General features: G+C 48.6%; 1 protein-coding gene across 6 annotated transcripts in view; it reads left to right on the forward strand.

Moving 5' to 3' along the window:
- Positions 1-22,767, forward strand: part of OPCML (opioid binding protein/cell adhesion molecule like) — a 300,615-nt gene that overhangs the window by 205,779 nt on the left and 72,069 nt on the right. The gene's annotated exons all lie outside the window — the stretch shown is intronic.

Genomic DNA, 22,767 nt, shown 5'->3' on the forward strand with positions numbered 1-22,767 from the left:
TAGCAATTGAAATTGTTCTTAAAAGAATTTGCCTATTCTGCAAGGAATGTTTAGTAATTGATAGCAATTTCTAGCAATTAAATACAAATTAATTCTTGCTACTGAGTAGCAGTTTATTTATGGCTCTGTATTTATGGGCACTCCCTCTCCTTAAAAATATCATCGTTGCTTTTGATAAGTAATTAGAGTTTACTGAATAATTTCCCAATGTAGGTATGAATTTTAAATAATTTTTAGTACCAAGCAAGTGTTTCATTGTATTGCTGAGTGAGAGATTATCATTATTTATACTGTGGTAGGGCCTAGAGCCTGGGACAGGCACTGTGCGAGTGTATAGCGAAGAGATAGTCCCTGCCCAGAATTGCTTACAGTGATTTTTGTCTCGGGTCTCCACATCAGGCTTCTGAGCATGTTTTTCCAAGAAATAAAGGTCATTTGCAGTCATTTCACCAGTGTAGCCTGGGCTGCAAGCAGCTGTTTTGCTGTAACTGTGTTTCTTTTTCCTCTTGATAAGTGGGAAATAGTAATTCCCTACTAGTAATAGCAGTGGTTAACCACTCGAAAGAGGAGGATCAAGCCCCAGACCGTGAGGTGGTGAACAAAAGTCATGTCTTTTGATTAGTTTACTTAAGTTTTGGATTTGGGGTGCCTTTTCTTTGTGGTTTTTCTCAGATGGTTTTTCTCATATGGTGGTTGCAAACTTTTGGTGGTGCTCCTACAGCTGTACACATGCGTGTTAGCTCTTTGCAAGGTGAGATCTTCATGTTATCACATTTCCAGGACCAGCTGTGCCAGTGGGTGTGCGACTCCCCTTGAAGCATCCCCTGGCATGGGTGGCATGTGAGGGAGATACATCTCCTGCTGTGTGATTTACAAAATGTGGTAGTCATCTTAAAAATGCTGTAAGACAGACAAGCTGGCCAGACTGGAGGGAAGGTGCTAATTAAAGCACATGGTAATACCATCCGTGTGAGGAAGATGATGGACAGAGGGAGAAACCCAAGCCTGGAGTGTGGGCGTCGCACTCGGAAGTGAGTTTATGAGCTGACAGCAGTGTTTGGGCTTGTGGTGCCAGGCAGGGGTACGGCCAAAAGTAGAGTTTTTGTGCCCTAAATGTGTTTTAGGGGTCCTGAGGTGGAGTGTATTGCTTCTACTGGAGTCAAACTAGAGCCTGGGAGCCTTGGGGAAATAAATACCCCATGGTGTTAATGTGTAGGGTAAAGCTTTGGGATTTACCACATATACTTATGTTATAGCTGAAGTGCCCATGAGCTGTTTGGAGCTTTGAAGCTGCTTGGGCCTTTCTGAGCATCACAGAGATGTCTGGCTCCGTCGCTGCTCCTGTCCCCTTTGTCACCTGTGGGTAGCAGGGTCGGCCCCCACCTCTCGTTCAAAGGCTGCGCTGATCCTGCCTGTGGCTGCACAGCCTGTTCTGGGTTGTTTCTGGCTTCAGTACCGAGCTTGATTAAATGGTACTTGTACAGCCAAAGGTTGGGAAAACACACAAAGGGACTTTTCTAGTTATCTGAGGCACTTAGATACCCTGAAGGGACAGAGATGGGCTTTGACATTACAGTTGCAGTAATGAGGTGTCACCCATTAGGGCAGTGTCCTCCTGGGCTCCAGATGCCTCCAGGGAAGGGAGAGGGTTGATATGGAGCCTCAGAACCGCCTGCTAAAGGCTCCTTTTGGAGAGAAAAAGAGTGAACTGGAGAGTTGCCGCCTGAGAGGAGCCGGGGACAAGTTGCTTTGGCTTTTGCAGAGATTGGGAGAAAATGAGGGTGGGAAGGTTTTGACCTCAGGATCTTCCTTCTGTATCTTATTTTATAGAGTCTGTGCGTGCAGTCAGGGATATTGCTCATACTGTTCGAGCACACAGTGGTGGATTCAGCCACCGTCTCGTGGGCTGTACGGGATGGGTACGGTGCATGGAGTGATGCTAAGAAAGGAGATTACTCTTGCCATGCCTCCGTTAACCCTCAAACGGGATGCGGTCTCCTAGACTGTGGGGTCAAACTTGTCTTTGGGGGCTGGGAAAGGCTGCAGCAGAAGGTGGTAAATCTTACTGCAGGTCAGGAATGGGTGAGTTTGGCCAGCCCTGAAGCTGCCGTCTCTGAGACAAGACCGCAGGGTCCACCCTGAGCAATGACGTGAGGCGGTCGTCTTGGCAAAGACAGGCACGGGAGGGAGTTTTAAGTGTGAGCAGCAACTTCAAACCAGCAGTCTTGTGGTCTTGAACTCTCCTGGTTTGGCAGTTTTCCCTTACATTTCACAGTCCAATTATTTCATGCAGTCCTTCTTGTGCTGGAAGAGTGGGGAGATTTCCTCCCTGTCCATCTGTAAACCTCAGCGCACGCTTCACTTAAACGTTTTCCTTTTACCCGTTCCCTGCTGCTGCGAGGGTCCGGGGCACGACGATCGCTTTCATCTCCTCTCCTTTCTTGTGATGATTCAGAGCTGGTGGCTTTTGGCCTCTGCACTACAGGTCTCCGGTTTGTTATAAGCTGTTGTGAGGTGGTTTGTGGCGTGCTGGTATGTGGAGGAGAGATGCTGCGGACTCTTTTGGGTTAATCAGCTGCCTGAGTGCCAGGGATGAGACCCAGTGACCCAGTGGGTCCCCTCTGGGCGCTGCGTAGCCCCCCACTCTTGCCCTGTGATCTGAACATGCTGGCACCAGGCTCATGTCTGGATGTGGAGATCTTAGGAGATGGTTGAGACTTTTAACTATGGTCTCTGATGGCCCCGCTCTCCTTTCCGGCAACTCCGAGACGCTCGCTTGTGTGATTAACTTCACATCCCAAAAGTCACTGCCTCTGTAAAGCTTCAGGACTCCGCCAGTGCTTCTGACTGCTTGAGTGCCCCGCAAGCCTCCAGACAAGGGTCAGCGAGGCTGCTGCTGTCACAGGAGCTCAAAAGCTCCAGGTTTGAAAGGCAAGAGTACTTCTCCTCTCTTTGATTGCAGACTGAAATGCCTGCAGACTGCAAGGGCTGTAAACAGGGAGTCTGGGCTCTCGGCAGCCTTGCAGTCACTAAATTTTTGTGCTCGAGCTCCCTCTGCGCAGAGCTCAGAAGGGGAGTGCCTTGGCAGGATGCTGGTAGATGCCAAAATAACCACGTGATGAGCAGGAGGTTCCCAGAGATGATGGTGGTGGCTCTGTCTGGCCTTGAGGCTGTGTCCCCAGAGATGTGGTGCAGAGGGTGGCCTTGCGGGAGGTGGTGGGTGAGGGGAAGGAGCTGAGCCATCCAAATCCCTTCTGGCATGATCACAGTTAAACTTCTGTGGCAGGATTGCTCACCCGTGATTCATCAGCCCTCTGCAGCTAGCTAGCGCTAGGGCGGTTCTTTGCTGTCTGCAGAAATAACACTTGGGGACAGGGGAGGGGGACGAGTCATCCCCTGGGGAGTTTTTGGTGGCTCTGAAGTGCCACCGCATGAATAACGGTCCAGAGCTGGGGGGGTTGAGGGGAGGGAGTTTGCAGAGCAGATGTCAAGGGAGGAGGTGGAAGTGCTGCTGGCATGATGACTTTCTGGTGTCTCGCTGACCGTGTGTGGCCAAGGGGTGCTCCTGTGTTGGGCAGCGGTGGGTGGATGCTCAGGTTTGGGATGCAGAGGTGCCTGTCAGCAGCTACAGTGGGATTTTGCCCTGGCCTGGCTCCCTCCCTTTTGCATTTTAGAGCAGATGCCTTGAACTTTCTCCATTGCTCAGCTAGAAGTAGCACCTGAACCAGATGAAACCCAGGCGGACCTGCAAGTGAATTTGCCAGATCGAAGCCTCGCTGCCTTTATTGCCATTTTCCTGACAGCAGCCCGTCCCTCCACCAAATAAAAATTCCACACACGGAGCTGGGGAAAAACATCAATTAGCTCTAAAACAATTATTATTTTTTGAAATGCCATTTTATATATGCAATAACACAACACAATAATCCTGGGTTATTTAACAGAGCATTTACCATGAAAACAGTCATTACTCTTTAAACGCTGCTGACTGTACAAGCCTCTTAACATTAAACGGCAAGTGAGGCAGAAGTCTTGCCATCAGAAACGCCACATTCCCCTGAATATATTAGAGACACTGTCACTGGGAAGCTCGCTGCTTGGCTGAGTGGTGTTTCCCAGCCCCAGGAAGCTCTCGGGATGCTCCCGGCTGTGGGGCAGCCCAGGGAGGATGGGGGTATCGCCCAAATTTTGCCTTGTTGGTTTAGGCATGGCCACATGTTGGAGAGGATCAGATGTGTTCAGTCCAACTTTGCTACTGCCCCATAGCTTCCCTTTAGCCTCATCCCTCCCTTCCGTACTGCTCTAATCTCCAGGGATAGCAGCCGTATTCATTATCCAGCCTAAACCCAGTAGATTTAGCTATTTGAATATTGGTGATAGGGCCTATCATTGCGCAGATAAAGACATTTTTGCTGCTAAGTCAAGAATGAATTTAGTAGTAAATTCTGCTTTTTCACCCCTTTTGTGGTTTTAGGGAATTGTGCTGGATGTATATTATTTACTTACTTATTAGACCTCTTCTAGATACCTGGCACGAACCCGGGGGACCAGCTGGAAATACCATTCTCAGGCTACCAAAAGCCTTTGGTTTAAGCAAAATAGTTGTGTTTAAAGATTAATTTAAGATGCTTTAAAAATTGAGCAGGCCATGCATTTTTAATATTGATTGATATTATTATAAAAGATTCAGCTGCAACTCTTCTCACCAGGACCTCTCTTGGCGCGCAGACAGCGCGTTTGTCTGCGAGGGACACGGCTTAGTTATTTTTAATCTTTGATACTCATTCTTGTGAAATTTATGGGAAGTGTCGCCTCGTGTCTGGCACACCAGAGCATCCCAGGCAGGAGGAGCCTGGGATGTGCTTGGGAGGGCCTGGGGAGGAGGTGAAGCTGGATGGAGGGCTGGTAGTGGTTGTTGAAGCCTGTGTCTTTGCTCAGTGAAGGAAAGGGGATGGTACGTGTTCTTCCAGTAGCATCACAGAACTGGGAGTGAAACTTCTTCCATTAAACTGGAAGAAGCCTCAGTGCAGCAAACGCCAAGGACCTGAACAGGCAGAAGATAAAATCTGCCCAAACAGCAAGTATGTTTGGTTGTGCTTCTTGCAAACCTCCCATATATTTTTTTTTCTCTTTATTTAACATTTTTTTACATGGAAGTGGAAAAATAATACTGGCACAGCACCCAGGAGTGGGTGCCTCCTTTGCAGAGGGCTCTCTTGATAATGTTTTGTTGGCAAGTTGGAGAGACAAAGCAGCTACCCCAGCCCTGGAGGAGCTGAGTTTGCTGCTGAGGAATAATTCTCCAAATTGCATTTATTTCACAGGCGTGAAAGGTCACAAAGTGAAGGGAAACAAGAACTGTATTCAATTAGACAATTCGATCAAAATAAATCTGTCAAGATGGCATTCCTGCTGAGGAATCAATTGACTTGGAAAATGAAGGCGGCTGCTGCTGCTGTTGTTATTATTGTTGTTATTATTATTATTTTAAATTAGCTCCAGTACCTGACATGAGTACCTGAGTTGGAGTGCCTGAGCGGTTCACATCATCTATCACTCTTATTAGATATTAATACATCCTCCTCCGCCTTGCATTTAGTGCCCTGTTAATAGTCAAGTGGCCCCAGAGTGCTTCCTGGGAGGTTGATATGAATGATTAGTAATGAGAAGGGATGGCAAGGCTTTTTTCAGGCAGAAGGTTAAGGGGGAAAAAAAAAAAAAATGAGAGAGGAGAACAAGTAAGCAAGTGTGCGGCCAGTGTGCTTGGTCAGGCACATTTCTTTGGTGGCTCTAAATCAACCTGAGTAGTATCTTGGCATGTTCCCCTTTGTTGACGGGTTATAGCAGAGAAGGTACCCAAATAATTTAGCTTATGGCTGGGGATTGGGAGGAAAGGGTTTCATCTTCCCCACGTCGCTGCTGCTCCTGCCTCCCTGGGTCTCCTGGCTCAGGCTGGCTTGGTAGTGCCGAGGGTGGTCGCCATACCTCCGTGGGTGTAGGTTTTTGCCGAAGGGTGCTACAGGAGGATGAGGGTAGAGGAGCATGGTCTGTTGGGTTGGAAGGTGAGGAGAGACTAAAGCGGGCAAAAGCTGAGACAAGGTGTGCTGTTACGGAATAAATGATTTTGCAGTGGAAGAAATTCTCCTGTTGGAGAGATCTCAAAGCCTACACAGTCCACTCCATCATTTGAGCTATTTAAAACTTGACTTGATAGAACACTGGAGAATACAGCAAAGAAACAGACCTGCCCCAGCTGGATGAGAGCCTGGATAACTCTGACAGATCCTTTCCAGCTTTGGCGCTTCCCTCTCTGCTGCTGTCAGCCCTTGGCGGCTGAACTGGCGTCGCCTCCCCGCTCTCCTAGGGATGTCCCCTCTTTGAACATACGATATGGGGAAATCAAATGTGAAGGTTTCCCAGGGCTGGCAGGTAGAAGTTGCTAGGAGTGTCTGGGCTGCCTGTGATAGGAAAGGTGATGAGAGAAGTTTCCTTCATCTTTTACCGACTGGGGTATTTTCCTTTGTATCAGGCAGCCTTGAAAAAAAACACAGAAAAGAAAGAAAAGCCACCAACCTCCTTTAAAGACAGACTTTATCACAGCAACACACTGATCTGCTTTCCAACTGCCTTCAGCTTGGTGTGCACCTCATCAAAGACGTTCTTCCCATGCCTTGGGCAGCTCTGTGACTGGGAGGCTTTGCCCAGGGGGATTGGGCGGGTGATTCACCCAATGTGACACCAGATCCTCCTCTCCTCCACGTCTCAGAAGACAGCTGAAGCATTAACGTTAGATGGCAGGGAAAAAACAAGGTCCTCCTGGACAGCTGGTAGGTACCAGCATGCTGGTGCGGTTCTGACCCCACACCCCAGCTGGTTTTTGTGGGCGTGACTCCATCCTTCTCCCCTGAACTCCCAGACCACTGCTCCATGCATTAAAATGAGCACGACTATCCTCACCTTGAGACTTTGGGGCAGGGGATGCGTATTGAGAGCCAGGCTGAAAATGTGCTTCCCTTTGCACACCTTTGTGTGCGGGTGGTCTGGCTGGGATCACTCGGGTGCGACGTGGAGGGCAAGGGACACCGCCGATCGCCACCTCCTCCCGTTGCTTGCATTTTTATTGACCGGTGATGACAAACTGGTTTATGGACAGATCTTTTATACCCGCTAGGACTCGGCAGTTATTTTTGAGATGATGCTTTGCCTCAGAATCTTCCTTCCTTCATCCTTCATAAATCTTGAGCGAGGCTGCTGCATTCAGACCAAGCTTAATATTCTTCTTGCAGATCTCTGCACCAAAATGGCTGCATCTGAGCAGGGAGGTGTAGGCGGATTCCCCTCCAGCCCTTTGCTCTGCTCAGAGGGCAGTTGTGAGCCTTGGTGTGAGGGTCTGTAAAAGGGTGTGGGGTCCTTGGACAGGGCAGAATGGTGCTACCTTGGGGGTGTTTTGTGTGAGGATCCAGTGTGTGGACGTGAGCCTCCTCTCCTCTTCCCATCAGGGTGTGGGTTGCGAATAACGGGGTTGGAGTACGGATGTGGTGACGTTGGCCAGGGAAGACTGAAGGAGAACAACGAGGAGAGTAATGGGAATAAGAGAAAAGAGTAAGGAAGAGACAGAAAGAGAGACTTGTTCTGCAGCCGTGTGTTGCTATTATTGGCCTTTTTCAAGTAAAAAGTGGAGGAGGAAGAGTCCAGCCCCCTCATTTCACCTCTCCTCCACTAATGCATTCCGTTGCAAAGGACAAATCCCATTCACTTGGCCTTTCTCCTCTCCTCATTAACTCCAATGACCTTGGGGCTGTAGTGAGAGCAAAGCGTTTATCCCAACAAAAGGATTATCAAAATAAATAACCAGAGTTTTCAGAAAGGTCATGTCCCTCGCAAGCCCAGGCAGAGGCAAAACCTCTGTGCTCAGCTCAGTTTGGACTGGCTTTTCTTCCCAATGTGTTGGGTGATAAATCCCACTTGCTGTCACCTCACCTATGAGCATCGTCTCTTCCCTACTCTCTTCATGGCAAAACTGAAGAATATTTCCCTGTGAGGGTGGGGATGTCTGAAAAGCCCCGCGGGGCCCCAATGTTGAGCTGTCATCGCCGTTCCCCTTCCCAGGGCATCTCAAGGATCTCCCAGTGGGCAAAATAAGCCCCCAGGGTCCCTGTTAGCAGGTCACTGGAGTGGTCCTCCTGTAGAGAGGCTCCATGAGATGAAGTGGCACGAGCTCAGATGGAATAAAATGCTGGAGAAGGATGTGTAAGAGCTACTTCGGCAAGCTGTCAATAAATCCTCATCAGCATCAAGCAAGGGGAAAAAAAAAACCCACCTGAATTTATCAGTCGATTTGTGTTCTTCCAGTTTTGCTTATGAAATGCCTTTTCAGCGTATGCTGTTCAGAGCAGCCCCAGACATTGAGGGGTTCAAAATCACGATTGGAGCTGCCGGCTTTTGAGCAGGTCTTTGGTGAGAAGAAATTAAGGGTGCACCACACGATATAAAAACAAAGTGCACGTGTCCTGGGAGGGGGCATGAGAGCTGGAGGTGGTTCCTACAAATAGGTGTGTGTTGTGTGTATGTATGCACGCGTAGGTGGTTCCCAGATAAGCCACAAAGTTGTAACTCCTGCTCTTGGAGTTAATAATAATAATCCTTCTAATTTTCATTGCTCCCCGGTGTACTGCACTGCTCTGGTTTTGTTTAGGCTGGGCTCAAGAGGGGCCGGTTTTGCTCTCAACTTATCAAACAGCACCTTCTTTAGCAGATGGTCTTTTTTTCCACATTTCCAACAGCAAACAAACATGTCTCTTAGGTGCTCCGACTGTCTCCTTTCAGTTTCTCTGAAAAAAAAATACATCTTTGGCTGGCACGAATAAATCTGCCTGCTTACAATCAGCCCCATCGTAGGCTGTCAGCAGAAGCCAGGCATCATGCACCCAAGTTTTGAAAACCAAGTGATGAGCTGATGTGAGTGTAATACCTGTCTGGTGGAAGAACAGAGCTGAGTCGCTGCTGGAGGCTTTCTCACATTATAGGGTGAGATCCTGGTTGGGATCTGAGCCGGCTCGGCTGCTCGGCACTTCCCTTCTGCTCCTCTCGGCTCTGTGCAGCTGGGGAAAAAAAAAGCACCTGCCTTTGCTGCCGCTGCCCGAGTGAAGTGTTATCAGGTTTTATTCTCCTTCCTGTCTCCCTTTTTCACACCTGTGTACCACAAAAATGTCTCCTATCATCATATGCCCCATGAAACTCTCCCGGAGCGTTTATCTATTTGAGAGAAATAGCGGAGGATGTGATTTTGAGGCTGGCGTCCTCCCTCCATCTTTCATCCCTTCCTTTTGACATGATTTAGCATCTCAGAAGTTGTAAAGAGCGTCTCTCTTTGTGTAGGTGCACCTGCTCCGCATGTGCGCAGGTGGGCGGCGGTGGTGTTGTCATTGTGGAATTTGTGAATAATTTACCACGCAACCAAAAGGATCCATAAAGCTTTAAATTATTAAAATACATTTCAGTTCGGAGGAGAGATATTGGAGATGTTTGCTTTGGCTGTGGGCTCTGCCTCGGAGTTGGGGTGGTGGGAGCAGGAGTGTCTCTGGAAGGACTCTGATGCCGCAGATAGGCTTGCGGTGATGTATGGGCTGGCAGAGCGGGAGCCAATGAAATAAATAAATAAAAAGATCCAGATAGGCGCAAGAACAATCCCGACAGCTTTCATTATTTAAACCGGAGACGCCCTTCCCTGGGAAAGAGGGGAAAAAAAAAAAAAATGACCTTTTGTTGCATTGCCAGAGAAATGACATTTTCTTTTCATCGCCTCCCTTTATTTGTTGGGAGGCAGATGAGCAGGCGCTTCCTCTCTCCTCTGCCGGGAGCCCCCTGCCCAGCCCACCCCAGGGATGCAGGGGCTCAGGCTGTGCATGCAGGGGCAGCTCCCTGCAAACCCCCTTTATTGGGGTCCGTGCTGGAGCAGTTGATGCCCAGAGGACTTTACTCACCGGTGTCACAGCCAGGGACATTCCCACCCATGCTTCCACCCCCGCATTTTTTCCACCGATGCTCTTTTGCACCCATCTTTGCGCTGCTGGGTGATTTCCCCTTGGATTAGGCACCAGGAGTTAGACCCAAGCCCAGCCAGCCCCTACAACCTCGAGCCCCAGCTGGGATGCTCACCAAACACCCAAATTCCCGGCTGCTTTCAGCAGCAGCTTGTGAAGGTGATGCACAGCAGGTAGGAAGCCGTGCCCCGGCCAGGCTGCATTCAGCGTTTGGTTGCTTTCTCATTTTGAATAACAGCAGCCGAGTGTGAACCAGTGCTGAAGCAGAACCAAGTGCTGCCATTTAAGGGGCTTAACGTGCTTCTCTCCTTTTTTCTTTTCAAGCATGCCGAGAGCTGGGAGTTAATTCTGGAAGCGTCACTTGTGTGAGGATGTTTCTGGCAGGCTCAGGGTTGCTAAGTGTAGCTAAGTGCCTCGAGCATCCGTAACTATTTGGCTCCTTTTTTTTTTTTTTTTTTTTTTTTTCTCTTCTTTCCCCAAAGAGAAACTTTCTGAAGGGGAAGAAGGAAGCAAGCACAATTAGCCATGCTAAATAATACCATAAGGTGCTGCAGAAGGGTGCCACCAATACAGACACGGAGGGCTGATGGAAGTGTGTGCTGCCTGGGCTGGCTCTTTCCCCATCTTTTGTCCCCTCCATCTCTGATCTCCTCTGGATCCTTTTGCTGGTGTCTTTTGAGTAGGGAAGCGGTAGCTGGGTCTCGGTGGACCCTCAGGAAGGCAGCGAGCACAGTGAGGGGACTTCAGTGGCTCTGAGATGCTTCTGGGCTCTGAGTCCGCTTCCTCCTGGTCACGGCAGTGCACTGATGGGTTGGGATGTGCAAGGATAGAGAGCTCCGGGTGTCAGCTTCAGAGGGCAGTGACCCCAAAGAGACGTACACCCACCCTCTCTCTTTTATTCCCACGTGCTCTGGGATGTTGGGTGTGTGTTAAAGTGGTGGTAGGGTGGGCTGAGCCTTGTTCCTGCTCTGACACGATGAGGTGGTTAGTACTGTTGAAGACTCTGGGTGAAGGAGCTCATTTCTGGAGTGATGTGATTTGCCTCTGGTGTTTTCAGGAAGGATTTTCTTAACGGTTTAAAACTGGTAAATTGCAAATTACTTAACAGCGTGTTTCCAAGCGAGGTATAAAAAGAAGGCTCCAAACCTTCTAAGTGGTTTTTAACAAATACAAATTTCATTTTCTATTAGGATCTTGGAATTGGTTTCTAAGGTAGTTAATGCAGCTCTTTGTAGCTGTTTCAGGTCCTGTTCTTGCAAGTGTAGGAGGCGGCCCTGTGTAAGGCTAAACCCCAAAGCTGGTTCTGTTTGGTGGCTGCTCTTCTTCTCTGGGCTCCTGCTGTGGTACCTTCGGGGTGGTGGGTCAGGACCCCAGTTAGGCATGAGCTGGGCTGAAAAGCTTCGCTGGTAAAGGATCATTCCTGTCCTAAAGCTGCGTGCATTCCCCAGCTAATTCAGCAAAGCAAATCCTCTCTTGCCCCTCTCCTTTCCACCCTCAAGTCCCATTTCCAGGGGATGAAGAGGGAGTGAAAGACCTGAAGCATCATCTACCTGCTTGCCTCTCAAGCCACAAAAATTAATAACAAGCCTCAGCTCCTGAGACCGTGCTCCTAGAAGCTTATTTATACCTGTGCTTAGTGTTGATTCAGCTGCCTTGCAACCATCGCTCAAATTCACAGGAGCCCTTGTAGAAAAGAGAGATGAAAACCACCCTACCCTGCTCCTGCCCCTCTTTCTTTTTTATTTTCTCTCTCTTGCACACTCGCAGCACCTTCCTCCTTGGTTTTGAGCACCGGGGAAAGGATGTTGTCACCGTATGTGATTTCAGAGCCTTTGTGCAAGCCCCCGGCCCCCCCAGGGGCATCGCAGCCCACAGCCTGTCTCCTGATTAGGACTGGCTTTGCAAGGCGAGGAGCTGCAATTAGCAGATCCCTGCCCCTTCGAGAGCCTGCGCCTCGCGCTGCCCACATCAAAGAGGCGAAGAGAAAAGGCCCGGCAGGTGCCTCCTTGGCCTTTCCAAATATCCCACCGTCGGCACATTTGTATTAGATATTGATTTCTGTTTAATAGAATAAGCCAGGAGAAATCACACTCTTTGTTGGCGTTCAAAGGATAAACCATAAAAGCCATTAAGAAGTACTGTAAGCGGCGGGATGATTAATGAGACTTTAGGTGCATTCTACTGACTGCTTCTAGATAATGTCTTTGAAAGATCCCGTTGCTTCTGGCTGCAATTCAGAGCTATTTATTTGCAAGGTGAAGCTCTGAGGATCGGAGCTTCCAGCACCAGCCCTGCCTGATACCGTTACGGAGACAAACTGGATGCCCCTGATTTCCCATCTCTGGAGGGATCTTTTTGCTTTCCAGTTTTGCTGGGCAGCCTTGCCGAGATACTGGGGAGGTCAAGTGATGAAAGACGCTACGTCTGCCCTCAAATTGCTGTTTCTTGTCTGTGGCGAGATGCTGCCTTAGGGAGGGCCGTAGGGCTTAAGGCTTGTAGGAAGGAAGCCCTTATCAGGAGATATCGATCCTGCTTTTTTTCTTTTTTTTTTCTTGGTGCTAGCATGTCTTTCTGTGGCTCCGTATGTCTGTCCAGGTGATCTCTCTTGCAGTTGGGCTGTCTGCGATCCTGACAGTGCTTGTGCACCCATAAATACCCTCTTGGTTTTGCCTTGGGCAGAGCTCCCAGCGGCTGAAAACCCCCAAGACCTGTCTGCTAGGTCTCAGTGCGGGCCAGCATCCCACCGTGAGCCCCAAAACCCTGTGTCCTTGGGCGGCCGTGCCCGCTGGCACGTGACCTCTTCTCCGGCAACACAGCACTTTGCTGAGGCACCAGAGATGTCACCAGGGACAGAGCTGGAAATGAACATTTCCTTCCATCTCCTTCATGGCATCTCCACAGGCTTTTACGCTCTGGGGTCCATAAATTGGGTTTTACAGAACCCCCCTGTTTTTCAGCAGATGTGCTCTCCATGGCAAGCAGAGGCATGGTTTCTCTTCTCGGATAAAAACACGGGTGCAAAGGGAGTCCCAGACCTAAGGTCTAACCCATTCTTTCTGTTTCCCCGCTTTGTTTTCCCAGCTGCCCAACTTGCAGACCTCAGGGCATGATGTACGGAGGGATGGGGTGGTCGGAGTGCAGAGCTGCTCTGCAGAACGGGGACCTACAGCCCCACATCCCACCTGCTCTGCTGGGTTTTTGCTTTTCCTTGGGAGGTGGAAGTTACTGGCATCACAGCAAATCCTGTTTGTTTCTAAACCCAAGCCCATCTGCAGCGAAATAACAAACAGGACCAAAGGAAACAGATAAGCAGAGTTAAAAAAAAAAAAAAACTGCTCTTGAAATGTTGGTTTTGGTTTTTTGTTTTTTTTTTTTTTTTTTTTTTCGCCTTGGAAAAAAAGATCCTTTCCCATGGTGGGGCAGGATATGGGAGGCAAGGATTTTCTGTCAAGGGAGCATGAGCTGCCAGAGTTTGTCATCAAGAATAATAATAACAACCAAACGATGATTGGCAAACTGTCGTTGAGGGGGTAATGAGGATATAATCCAGCGCAGCAGAGGAACGAGGAGGGGGGAGCAGGCAATATCCCATCTTTAATGAACAGTAACACTGCCAGTAGGAGGGGAAGGGCCCAATTCTGCTATTTCCTTCCTTGGTGACGGTGCTGCAGAGAGAGCTAGAGAGAGAAACCCACCTTCCTTAAGCAGGGAGTTGGTTTCCCCTGTTAAACTCGAAGATAAAACTCTGCTGCTAAATTGCTGTCGCTGTTTTAATTCTCCCCAGCTCGCCACCTCCTCTCTCTCCCTGCTACCTCCTTCTTCTGCTTTTTTCCTTTATTTTTGTCTCCTTCTTTCTCCTTTCTGCGCCTCTCCTCCATCTTTGTTTCACTCTGTCAATCTCTTCCTCTTTTCTAAAGCTCCCTTTCCTTCCTCCACTCTGCTGTCTCCTTTATTCCCTTTAAATTCGTCACCGCTTCTCTCTCCCAAGCCCTCCTCCTTCTCCTCTCTCAGCATCCTCTCCCTCATAGCCTCCGGGCTTTGCAGCCTCTCCCCAGGGCCTTTTGCTTTGCCAGCCCTTCCTGTGGCTGATTTATTGGCTTGCTTGGAGAAAATCTGGGCTGTTTTCAGCTCCTCCAAGATGCTGCTGGCAGCTGGGGGGGCACTAAAAGGGCACTGAGTTCCTTTTAAGCGTCGCGGTCAAGTGCTGTAGTTTGGGCTGGGTAACCTCTCCTGTGGGCTGTGTGTTTGGAGAGGCAGGTTTTATGGTCTTTTGGCTTTCAGCATCCTCTCCCTTTTATACCTGCCCTCCAGACGTGAGCTCTCGAGCGAGGTGCTTTCCAAGCTTTGCTTCTTGCACGCACTGAGCACTTAATAAGCAATAGTTAGTAGTAAAAACGGCAAGTGGAAGGTTGTGCGGGGTTGGGAGCCCTGAGGTGGGGGATTTATAATGTTTATGAGCTCTGGGTTTGCCTCTGCCACTGACTGCCGCGGGAGATTTAGCAAATCCTTTAATCTCTCTCCTTCCTCAGTTTCTCCAGTCGGTTAAGTGAGGATAATGAGCCATAACTAACTTGCAAGCTGTCGAGGGAATGGTTTAATTAGCAGCTGATCTTGCTAGGTGCTGTGGGGCTTCGGTTCGCATCGTGGTACGGGAGCGCGGATTCAGGCACGAGGAGGCTCCGGGGGCTCAGGACCTGTAAGATATTTGACTGCCTAAATACTTTGCATACTTCATACCCCAGCTCATGTGGCAGCTCGGTGTTGACCCCTGGGGGAGGTAACGTCCCTCAGTCCCCTAGCTGGCTCTGCCCCACGGCAGCGAGCAGGGGATGTGGGGGACCTGGGCTCCGTTTCCCTTGGCCCCGCATTTTGCAGGCAGTCCCTCTCCTTCCCCTTCTGCGTGCACGGGGGTTAATTGCCTCGTGCATCTGCCAGCCGCAGGGCTTCCCAGCCAGCGCTGCTCTTCCAGGAATAGAGGCTCTTGGTTTTCAGCTCTCTGTCATAAATCCAAAAAAAGAAAAAAGAGAGAGAAAGAAGGGAGGAAATCTATTCCTTCCAGCCTTCTCCAGCTTACGTGACTGATCAGATATGGAGGTTTCTTTTGGAGTAGGCAGGAGGTGAAACAAAGGTGGTGGAGGAGGAGAAATACATAGATGCTCCTCAGTCATGGGGGTCAGCTGTGGACCCTCACGTGATATCATCCAGCCTTCTTCCGTCACGATGCTCCTTGCTTCGTTCAGATGCTGTCTAGAACTTGGCTGCCTTTCTATCACAGGGTGGAGAAAACACCGTGCTGGATACTTGTTATGAGATCTGATCTGACTTTTATCAGGAGTGTACTTGTCTTATTACCTCCGCTGGTTTTTAGTTGTAACCGCACGTTAAGAGGCGTGACGGGTGTATTTGTTACTGTCCCCTGCTCTCCTTGCTGGGCTGCCTCGCCTGCACACGTTCCAGAGGATTAGCTGACACCGAAGCAAACCAAATCCACTGCCTTCCTTCTGTCTACCTGCCTTAGTCCCTTAACAAACGCAATTATATTTGTCTTGCACCATCTTTTTTTCTCAAGATTAGCCCCTGCTGACTAGTGCTTAGAGTCCTATTCTCTTTTCCCCTGCCAAAGACACAGGGGAATGGTATTTCACATAAAAACCTTTGAGAAGCAAAGAAGCTCTTGAAATCTCACCCTGGAGTGACCTTTTTTCCCCCATTCCCTTGAGCAGGCAAAGGGCATCGTGTGACCCGTCCACTCAATCCCATAAATCGTTTTTACGGACATTTAAAATATCGGTGAAAAATACTTCATCCCTTTAAACAGAAAAATAAACAGTTTTTCTCATCATTATACAGTTTCCAGGATGAATAGCACAGTTGGTATTGACAAAGCTTAAAAAGAGGGGTGGGGGGAGAAAAAAGAAAACCCAAACCCAAGATGCTGAACTTCTCGCAAAACAACCTGCCTTTGATATTTACAAATGTGTAATTTGCTCCTTGTCGGATTTGGTGTGAACTCGCTGTCAGTAGGGCCGGGCTCCAGCGGCGAGGCTCCCCTCCCCTCCCTTCCCACAAGGTCATATGATATTTGTGGGCTGAAAATCTAGTGGGAGCTGTAGAATGTCTTTGATGGTCATTGGGTCTCTCAAGAGGATGAATCGTTGCACCCTAAAAAAGTCATCTAAAGCAAGAGTGCTCATTTAAAGGGTGCTTTAAAGGTTCCTTCCAACCCAAACCAGTCTATGATTGGGGTTGGCCATCGCTCTTTGTCAACTCTGGTGGGAGCTTTGAACGTGGACAGCTGTAGTTAGCTGAACTCAGCGCTATCCTGAGTGTCCAATGCAAGGTGCTTGCCTGGGCTTTTGCATAACTGCAGCTCCAACCAGTAGTGTTTTATCGCTCCAGAATTCCCTTTCCATCAGCTGGGATTGATTTCAAGATGTGAACTTGACTTCTCTTGTGACCTGTAGTTGACTGTGCACTCCGTTATGTTTCAAAGTACTCTGAGAGCCATAGAAATGTGAGGCCTTGTCTTCTGCCATTGAAATATTTTCATTCTTCTCCCCTTCCTGGGTTTATTGCCTTTGAGTTGTGCTGGTGCCTTTGAAGTAGGGATGAATTTTAGCCACGGAGTTTCATCTCGGGGTGTAGATCCACGCTCAAAGGCGGGAAGCATTCACTACATTTTCTGTTCCCATTCAGCCTGTTACAGAGTTGGACCCAAGCTGTGAAATTCAGATGTAAATTCCTCCTAAGCCTGGGCATGGTTTGATAGTCCAGCTTTTAAGCTGGTGAGCACCAATGCCTGGGAAGGGAAGCTCAAGATGCTTTCCTTAGAGACAGGAGTGGCCACTGACTGTGGTCCCTCTGCATTCAGAAAACAAGCTGGGGGGTGGGATTGGTGTGAAGCCCATCTCCAGCTTCCCAAGGCTAGGCTTAAAAAGGCTGTTTCTACCTCTGCCTCCGAAATGAGTCAGTGATGTAAAAGAAATGCAAGGTTAGGCTGAAAATGATGAGAGCCAGCTGGGACTCTGGTAGGGGGGGGAAAAAAAATATGCTGCCCCATCACCACCCTGAAAGCATCTGAAATGAGAGACTTTGTCCCTATTGCATTCCCTGTGTTGTCTTTTGGCTCAGGCCCGTGGGCGAGCAGGATTTCCACGTGGTCTTGCCAGCAGAGCCGCCCTCGGCCGGTGGCTAATTGGCCATAGTCGCAGCTCCCGGCTTGCTCCATTTATATCCACAAACGGGGATTACTGGGAGCCGACCGACTTCAATGCCAGCTGCGGAGAAGCGGAGGGGGAGAGGGGAGAGCAGCAAATGAGCCATGCAGATGTTGGAAAGTGAATTAGCCTTTCAGAGTGTTTTCCGTGGTGAGGCGGTACGGCGGCCGAGGTAAGAGGGAGCATGATGCTGACAGCATCCCTCCAGCAATCCCTCATATTTACTGAGGGATTGAGATGAGTTTGTTCTCTTCTAGCGGATCGAAGGCTACGGAGATCGCAGAGCCTCCTAGGGTGCATGGCAGGGCTTAATAATAAAGAATGAGTCAGGTCTTCAATATTTTACACGAAGGTACTGGGCTTAAATAATAAATGAAGCAAAATTAATCAAGGTGTATCTGAAGGGAGGTATGGACGTTCCAACGCAGGGAGCTCAGGAGCAGCTCGGCAACTGTCAACGCGCAACAGAAATGAAGTTGTTCCTAAAAAACAGCTTCAGAGGAGCCTCTCAATGTCGTTCCTCTTCCTCTGAACAGTGTCATTTGTTCTGAGATTTCATGTTAAATGATCCGCTGCTTCCCAGGGAGAGTTGTCCATGCTCAAGAAAGGGACTTCTCTTGGCGACGTCGTGGTGCTTCACAGTCCCAGTCTTGTCTGGTGTGTGGAAAAGGTGAGGAAGGATAGAAATAAAAATGTAACAGGAGTTGAGCATCTTGAGTGATGCTGAGTAGGTGCAAATTCAAACTGAGCTCTGGAAAAGGGGAGCTGTCTGAGATTGTCTGAAGCTTCCTTTCTCTGGTCCCCTTTTTCATCCCTTTCCTACCCTACAATGCTGCTGTTTCTTCTGCTGATCCCTGCCAGCCTTGTATTGCCTTCACATCATGTGTAGAGGGAGGGGGAAAGAAGTGGGATGGATCCCAGCCACTTCTCCCTCTGCATTTGGTACTCTTTTGGAGCAGAAAAGCCAAGCCCAGGCACAAAAGCGGCTGAACTTATTTCCATTTTGATGGTTCGGAACAGCCTTGTGGGCTTAGATGTTCATCGTCCTTTGAGTTTCAGTGGGCTTTGGGTGCCTGGCTCTCAGATTCCTTTGCAGATCTCGGCTTTAAGCCTTCTGGCTTTCCTCTCCGACGAGGGCTCCGTTTAACCTTTCCTCTTGTCTGAAGAAAGCACATCACATTAGCCCATGCACGCAGATGGAAAATTGAAGAGGATCTTTGCCCTTTTCCTTCTTCTAACGTAACGACTCAGGGATCCCCCGTAAAGGCTGGATTTCCCTTACGAAGCAGTTGGTGGCAAAAGGCGTACAAGGTAATTGGAAAAGTAGCCAGGTTTGAGATTAAAGTTGTTCCATCAGCTGAGACGTTTGTCGAAAGCTTCCCCTCTGGCTGATTTACATAATGCTCCTAACCATTTCAGGAGGAGTGTTGGGAATCCCATAATGCAAATAACCCCCGAGCCTATATAATCAAATGCCTTCACCTGATCCAAGATGAGCGCAGAAAGAAATTTGCCACATGTTTTACCCAGCTCAGCAATGTCTCCTCTGCAGACGGAATTGCTAACAATATTCCGACCTGTTGGAGCACAACATTGAAACGTATAGAAACAAGACCCGCAGCCACGTTCTGCAATTCAATCTTGTCTTTATTGCAGCGGTGGAGGTGTGCTGCATATTAGCGAGTATTTTTTTCCCCTGACTAACCTTGGCGAGGTTTCATTACCAGTTTCCAGCTCTGCGGGGAGTCGGTCCGCGTGGGTCCTTGTCCCGTCCATGGGAAGGTGACTGGCTTCCCATCCTGGCTGGGGATGGGCTGGTGACTCAACGTCGGTCCCCATAAGCCTTGTCCTGCAAAATGTCTAGCTTGAATTCCCACCGATGGCCAGATGCAGTCCGGGTTGATGGGAGAGGACGTCCTCTTACCTTCTCTGGATTATGGTGATGATGCTGTAAAGTGATGGTGCCGCATCAACTTCGGTGCCCCTATGCAGATTTCCCCCTGCTGAGGATCTGTGCTCTAATCCTCTCTTTTTTTTCCCCACTTTTATCTTCCGGAGAAGAACAATATATCTCTTACCCGCTTGGTAGTTTCATTTCCGTTCCTCGATTGAATTATACAGAGGGTGCACTCGAGTGATTTTTAAATCTAAATGAAAATGTAAAGAACCCTTTGCCGTAGCGCCGAATCCTACAATAAGGCAAATTGTTTAACTTCTTCGCACACCCATCTGGCCCTAATTGATTCTTGTAACCCAACTGTGATTTCTAACATGTTCTAGTCAGAGAAATCTACCGGCACTAATTCAACACGGTGAGTGCTGGTACGGTGTTTAATGCGACGAAGAGATCAATGTCCCTTCCAAGGGAGCTGGCGAGCGTTCACCACCCTGCCCAGCCACGGCAAAGCAACAGCTCTGGGGCAGCAAGTGTAGATGGGGCAGGCTTTTGCCAAAAATTTTGTTTCCAAGGATGGGAAAATATGTTTTTTTCATCCCCCTCTTTCCCCCCATGCATACCTGCAGCTCTTTCTTTTCCTGTAGAAATCCCATGGGAGGAGACTGCTCTTTCGGGAGCAAAGATTAAAAGCATTTTAGATGAGCCTGTGTTTGCCATACCCCTGCTTGTGAACCCCGGGATGTTTTGGCATTTGGGATTCAGCGTGTGGTTTGGGCAGAGGTTGAATCCTGTTTCTCTGCAGCGGTTTCCCTGAGCCTCAGCCCTACTGTGCACAGCAGGGATCCAGGGGCTGTCGTCCAAGGATGCTTTCACTCAGCATTACAACTTGTATCCTCTTGAGCCGTACTATGAATAGAAGGGTGGCTTTTCTTTTTTATTTTTTTATTTTTAACTATGGTAAAAATATTGGGTTTCTGGATATTCTTGGTGAATGGGGGTGAGGGTGTGGACCTCTGGGCCTCATCCACCTTTTGCGTTATGCTCTGCTGGGAATAGCAGGAGGCCCCAGAATGTATTCAGCCAGGTCTTTGGAGCCACAGAGGATCTGGCCGTAATTTCTCTAGCGCTACAGCTTTTTGGAAGTGTTAACATTTTATCTCCTTGCTCTGGGCTTTGGATGTCAGGAAATTGGAAACAGTTTACCCTGATTGTCATATTTTAAACAAGAGGAGTAAGGGTTGTGTTGGTGGGAATATAGCCGCAAGACTTTTCCACTGGAATAGCTTTAAGTCATAAGAGAAGCCTTTATGGAAGGGGGTCTTCACGGAGGGGAGGTGGACATCCCTGTTGTCTTCTTATACACCATATAAGAAATATGTTGTATGGAAATAAGATTTACATATACAGTGTATAAGAAATGCCTTGCAGCGTGGTCGTGGTGATGGGGGACAATACTCCCCCATGTCAGGCTTGGCATCGGTACAAGGACACTGCTGTCATTGTCTTGATCTCTCATTGCTGTGTCTTCCCCTTCCCACCTCCCCTCCTCCAGGAGGCATTTCTAGCTGCCAGCGTTTGGTTAAAACAATGTGGTATTTTTGGGCTGCTTATTTTAGGGCTGCGTGCAATGTGACTGGCGGGTGACAGGCTGCTTGATGGCGGTGACTGGCGGGAAGCCGGGCTCCCAGTTAGAATTGATACCATGCCATGTGTGTGGGCTGCTCCTTAGCCATGCTGGGAAGAACGAACAGCATTTCCAGTCTTGGTCAGAACCTTTTAGTTGTCTAGCAGTTGCGCCCCTTGCTTGCTTCTCCATGTTGCTACACTTGCATCTCAGGATGCCATAAGACCAATCTTTGGAAGCTCCTTTTTGACCACAGTCAACCAGCTGAGTTGACACCAGGAAACCAGCATTGACCGTGGCACTTCAGGGCTTTTGCAGACAACAGTTGGCTTGTCCAGGCAAAGCCCAGGCTTCTCTCCCCAGGACTGGCCACACAGGCATTTATTTGTGTGCCGGTAGCTGTGTGTGGTGGTGGGTATGGCATGGATGGAGAGCAGGCTTGTCCTCTTCCAAAGCAGACCTCATAACACCAGCTTCAGAGTTGTTTGATGTAGTTTCTCTGATGGTGGCTACACTGAGATTCAAAAGAGTTGGAAAAAACAGATGCTGGAATCTATGGGAGATGAGATTTACATATATAGAAGGAATAAAAAGCTTCGTTTTTGTTTGTTTTTGTTCCTGTTTGTTTGCTTTCCTACTTTTCTGGCTGTTTTTCACATTAAAAATTCAAGATATGTCTGTCTTCTATTTTCTGGAAGGCTCAGAGGACATCTGGAGAACTTGTTAGGATTATGCTGTTTGAGACATGATTTCTTTGGAGGACGAGGGGTAGTTGACTGTTTGAAACCCCGCTTTTGGGGGTGGATTTTGTTGTCACCTCCTTTTTAAATGATTTTTTAAGAGAAAACCTCATGAGAGAGATGTCCTTGTTAAACCCTGCGCCGTGAAATAACGGCTCAGAAAACCTCCAATTTTGGGGGACCTCTAATGAGCCTCCCCAGGAGACAGAGCTCTATTCCTATTTTGTCTGAGGTCATGTGAAAAAAGAAGAGTCAAGTCAACTGTCGACAACACTTTTTCAGTTAAAAAAATAAGAGAACAGGCAACCTCAAACCCCACCTTTCTGTATGCGCTGCTTGCAAGTCGGAAAAAAAAAGGCAGCACCCCGCTTTTTTCCATTAAGCTTCTTCTATAATGTATTAATAGAGAATTATATCCTCGCTATAGGATTATTAAAAAAGAAGAGAGATAAAAATGATAGAAATGAATCCGTATGCTATTATGCGGATGACAATAGAAACACTTAAGCCTTCCAGCCCTGACCTTGGCACATGTTTCATCTCAACTCTCGGAGAGTCTGAAATTGATACACTGACACTCACCATTAATATGAAGAACCATCATCTTCCCCCAGGAGCACGAGGGGATGGGAAGGATTTTGCCAGTGCTCTGAGGGGCAGAGCAGGATCTCTTCTTGTCTCAGTGCAAATCCTTAGGTCCCCCCATGATTTTTTTTTAAATTTTTTTATATTGGCCAGAAGTTTTTGTGTGAGGCGTGCAGCTGGGTGCCATCCTTCTCTCTCCCTGCCTCTTGCTCCCCACTCCATCATGGACCAGTTGGCACAAGGAGAAACCCATACAGATCTCTGTCCCAAATGCCAGGCCACCTCAATAATGCGAGGGGACCCCGCTGTTAATCACATGGTGGAGCCAAAAGAATTCCACTCTCCCTTCCTTCCTCAAACCAAGTTTGTTTAGCCCTTAAGCTACTGTGAATATCGAGAGGGAGAAAGAGCTGCGCAATGTAGTGACAGCTCTGCTGTGTTCCTGCTAATGCAGATATCGTTTGATCAATGTGATCCTCTGCAACCTCTTGCGAGGATTAATAACGAAAAACGCTTCGCTGGAGTGAAACTCGAGGAGCAGAAGACTTTGTTAGCCGAGCGCTTCAGGTGGGAGCTGGCTACAAACAGTACGGCTGGGGATAAAGGGACTTGGGGTAGGTGTCTCTGGGGGAGCTGTGCCCCGGAGATGCTGCTCAAGGAT

Source organism: Strix uralensis, chromosome 26, assembly GCF_047716275.1.
Source record: "Strix uralensis isolate ZFMK-TIS-50842 chromosome 26, bStrUra1, whole genome shotgun sequence".
Classification (NCBI taxonomy): domain Eukaryota; kingdom Metazoa; phylum Chordata; class Aves; order Strigiformes; family Strigidae; genus Strix; species Strix uralensis.